The sequence below is a fragment of the Hippichthys cyanospilos genome, chromosome 8 (assembly GCF_059441005.1).
Source record: "Hippichthys cyanospilos isolate Australia breed blue-spotted pipefish chromosome 8, RoL_Hcya_1.0, whole genome shotgun sequence".
Taxonomy (NCBI): Eukaryota; Metazoa; Chordata; class Actinopteri; order Syngnathiformes; family Syngnathidae; genus Hippichthys; species Hippichthys cyanospilos.
The window spans coordinates 769,728-774,779 of record NC_142376.1 but is presented as its reverse complement, the minus strand read 5'-3'; positions in this window follow the sequence as shown (position 1 = coordinate 774,779).

Below are 5,052 nucleotides of genomic sequence, written 5' to 3'. Positions count from 1 at the left end.
CATGAATGTCTGCGTGTCATGTGTTGGAATTCAATATTAATTCAATTATACACACATATTGGAAAACCTTTATGACACAGCCATTGATTGACATCTTTTTAGTTCTCTTTCATAGTTGCTCCATAGATCGAGAGCCTTAATGCTATGCGCCTTGGCTTTATGTTCGTTCTTACTTTAAAGTTGCCCGTCACCCTATAATTCTAACAGCAACTATTCCTGATCTCGAATAGCTTCTGAATATTGCTCTAAATTTGTTTTTTGAATGCTTTCTACACGACTTGGGCGGTTTTGGAGTCGACTGACAAACGAAGCGCTCAATCAAACAAATAAGCCAATAAATGGTCAAAATGGATGACAAAAACGGAATAAACGGAATAGTAATGACATCTAGCGGTAACTGTGGGTACTTCGCGGAAAAGGTACAGCGGGATTTGAATTTATTTATTCAACTTGGTAGGTCTAAATCGTTCTGAAACAGCGTTTGAAAGAGAGCGCTGTTGTTTTTTTCCGAATCTGAATTTGCTCCAACATGTTGTGCGCCTGACAGCTGCGTTATCCCGGCAAACTGACAAAATCCGGCCCCCCCTCCCCGCTTGTCATTTCACTCCCGGAAAAGCAAAATGTCACAGCGTGCGCTAATAATCTGTCTCGTTTGTTTCATAGCCGCGGTGGGAAAAGAAGTCAACATGCGGCATTTTCATGTCCTCTTTGACTTTCTGACGGCTTTTGTTCCACAAAAGAAAAGTGTGGAGCCAGCGGTGGGGACCAAACTCCGGGTTTTACTCTTTTTGTGGAAATCGCGCGCGCGCGCGCGCGTGTGTATGGCATTGCTTTTTGTGTTTATTGTTTTCGTTCAATTCAGGCTTTCACTGCCTCTGTGGGCGCGTCTTGCACTTGTTGGGACCATGTATAGCGTTTCCACCTCGGACCTACTTGGACAGCGTCACCGGGGCGAAAAGTATGAAGAAAGGAAGCATCATGCAAGAGAATCGCTTTCACCTGCTTTTGACGCGCGTTTGACGCGAGCCGACTTCGACATTCTATTTTCCTCGGAAGGAGTGAGGGGCGGGGCTTCGCTTTCATTTCAAGACCGCGCAACTACTGTAATTCATTGGGCGCAGAAAGCAAATCATACATGACACTGTATTAGCGACTAACATTTGTGCGCGTCAATCAAAGTGAAGGTTGGATCAATGGGCGCGCTCGGCCGGCTGATTGTATTAACGCCACATATGATTACATATCGACATTTTCCTAAATGATGCGTCTGTACACTAATAAAAGTGCAACCTTGAGAGTAACCTTTTGTGTGCATACGCGCCACGCGGCGTCCTTTTGCTTGATGAAACAAGTTTCACAACAACCGCATAAGCGGAACGTTTGATTAAAAAAGACAAGCGTGGAGAGTTCTTAAGTGGCTGCAGTTTGCGTGGAGTCCCACTAGAGGGCAGTAGAGCGGCGCTCAACTCGCGAAGAGCCCATGACGTCATTCCACGAGCATGCCAACTTCCTCATTCACGCTAACTTGGAGGAAGAGCGCGTTCAATTAATTGTACTATAAATAATAATAAGGATTATGAGTTTCATTGGAACACGTTTGCAATGAAATACCGGTATGGCTTATACCTAATAAATATTTGATCGACCAAGCTAAGTTTGACGTTTAATTAAAAGAAGTTGTCAATGAAAAAAGTGATTCTATTTATTTATTAAATTTATTCATGTTTTTTTAATGTCAAAATACCACACCCACTGCTCAAAATTTATTGGAAGAAAACAATGCTTTAATGTGTTTTAGGACGACCTTAATAATTAGATATTCAGACAAGAAAAAGGCTAAAAACAAAAAAAGGTGAACGTGGTTATATCAATTCTTGTATCCCTAGCTAGTTAGTTTTTTTCCCATTATTATTTTTTGCCTCTACTTTTTTAAATACATTCAATACAATAAAAAATTTAATTTTTTAAATACAGCCTCTACATTATAAATTCCTTCTTTTCATTGTCTCTTTATTGTTCTTTGATATATTTTACTATTGTTTACTTAATGTTCGGAGTTGTTGTTCATACCATTCTTATTCTGTATTCAAATTATTGCAATAGTAATATTGATTATAGATCTAAAAACATCATTATTGCAATAATAATATATTAAAAAAAATTCTCGTGAACTTATGAGCATCATTCAAAACTGATGACAGACCTTTTTTGTTTGCTTGGTTTGGTAAATCTCGGAGACGAGATGAACGGCGTGATCTTTTCCCTGCTTCCAGACGGGGAAACTGGCGAGGCGTCTCACGAGAACGCGGGTGGTCCTCCGGGCCGCAGATGGCGCTGCGCGAAGCCAACTCAGGTGGATCTCCGGGGATCTCGTTGGCTGTCGCGTCGCATCTAGTCACGGGCCGCTCGCCGCATATGTTGTGCGTGCTTGCCCCCGCAGGGGAGAAAAAAAAAAAACCTGGAAAGCAGATTCTTTTCCATGTGCCCTGCACACAAATGCAAAAATACATTTTGAGGCAACCGGTCTACCGTCTCTATATGTGGGCCCCCACATTGTTGCTGTTGACCTTCACGCACTCCCTGGACCGCATCTCTTTACACAGGCGCCACCTTGTGGCCAAAAGGAGACACTACATCACCATTTTGTTTGTTGTTTTTCGACACTTCGCTGCACTCCTTGGAAAGAAGTTGAACAGCCACATTTTGATTGGAGCATTTTCTTTCCACGGGAAATTTGGATTTGATCGATAGATTTATTGTATTTTTATGGTAATATGCATATTATGAACAAATGCAATTCAAAGAAAAAAAGTATATAGAATGACAATTCCTAACCTTACCTTTTTTTCCTCTCGACAGACGTATACTTATGGATGTTATGTCCCCTTTTATGCATTTTTTTCCATGCATATTTATTGCAACTGTTGTCTCGAACAAAGCATGCGGCTGTCACGCCATAGGAAAAGTTGACATCAAAGTTCATTAGCGATCTCGCCTCGCGTTGGTATTTTTAGGACATAGTGTAAAGTCAACGGTGTTTCTTTCATACGCCGATATGACATATTGTGTCAGAAGGCAAATGTGTGTTTTTGTAGATGATGAAGCGGCGGCGCGCGCTGTTATTTCTATCGGCGGCAAACTTCACACAGCTTGAGTCTCGTAATTGGAGCGCCGCGGCGCCACTGAATGTCACTAAATGTCACACGCCTATAAATAGCCTTTCATTAGCACGCCCCAACCGAGGGAGCGCATCGCCTTCAAGCTCGCAAAATATTCGCGTCAGATGGGCCCGCCTCCGCGCGCGTTTCACACGGTCAACGTCGAGAGGGCGTGTCCTTCCCGGGAAACGACTAGCTACAAGTAGCATGTAGCAAGCGGCGCTATCCGTGGGATATTTCTTGAATGTATAAGTGAGGTGCGTATAGCGAGTTCCCAGAGACAGCTAGCTACGAGTAGCACGTAGCACTAGCATGTTGACTTCAATAACATTGACTAATCCATGGGCGTTTTTAGCCTATTTCAGGGGCACTGAAGTACCCCCAAACTGAACCTCAGCACTCATAAAAATCCAATGCATTTTTTAAATTGTATAAATTATTAATCAAATGTTATCGGAAGCGAGGAGTCTTTTGTTTTGAAGACGGCTAGCTAAAAGAAGCATGTAGCAAGTAGCACTAGCGTGTTGACTCCAATAACACAAACTCATCCATGCGTGTTTATAGCCCGTTTTGGGGACGCATAAGTACCCCTCAACTCAATCTCAGTACTCCTCCAAATTAATATTTGGATTTTATATTTTATTTGTATTACAGTTGTTTTAAATGGTAAAGTAATGAGAGGATTTCTCATCAAATCACGAGTGCATTTTTCTATTCATGTTTCGTAAGTTCATTTCAGATGTAAGGCAGCCCCTGTAATATTCCATTTTTCCCCCATGCGTGGCCCTAAAAAAGCCAAACAAAACAAAAAACATCTGGACACCCCGTGGTGCCGTAACGTGCGCTTCTTACGTATTGCCGCTTGCAAATGAAAGGAGAAAAGAAGATGTATTTTTCTGGGCTGTGTGGTTTTGATGATGAAAAAAATGATGGTTATCATCCGTCATCTTGTCGAAAAAAATGATAAGCTTGTCAGCCGGATGGAAAACGTTCTTTTGTCTTGAATACAAATAGCAAAAATAGCCCGGAAGCGCCGATGGGATCCTCCGCGTCTTCTCCCTGATTGACTGGCCCCGCGCAGATGCTTCATAATCAATCAATTAGGCGATCAATCAAATGTAGTCACACATGCCAAATATGTTTGATTGCCTTTGATTGACTCTTGCGGAAAGGACGCGCGGCGACGGGTTCCCCGGACCGCCGTTGCCACGGAAACAGCGGCACAACAAACGCAAACTTGTTGAGCGCGCCGCCATCGGAATCAAAACCCCCCCCGGGAGTGGATGGGGGAGGGAACCTTTTAGGAAATCGCTCCGCTTCCGTTTATGCGTCAGGTTGCTTTATTTTCCCCCTAAAAGGGAGACGGGCCAAATTCCACCGCGGTAAGACCAACCGGTTCCGACCGGACTCCCCCAGAGCTACGTCCTAACTTGATCGCGCGGTCCCGAGTGAGACGGCGCGGGAGGCGAGAGGTGAGTGCGGCTCCCGCTGCGTCAGATAGCATGGCAGCTAGTAGCCGCGAAGAGGACGAGCGATGGCTTTTCTTTTGTTTTCCTGTCTTTTATCATTCTTAAGCTTCATGTCCAAAAGTACAAAATCACGATTCATCTTGAAACATTAACATTACTATCAAACACAAAACAGAGATTAACATGGCGGGGGAGGAAAAGCGATTCTTTAAGTCAACCCGCAGGAGATCTTTAGCTTTCAAAGATGGAGGAAGAAACTCGGTTCCGACTCGGGCGGGATGAAGTCATTTCTAAAGTGTGGCATATGCCATTTGAGCGGTTTCTATTTATGAACTCCCAAATAATATCGCACTTTGTGAACAACATGTCTGGAGGAGGCACCTCGCCATTTCGCAGCCTCCCGCCGCAACATATGCGGCCAACGC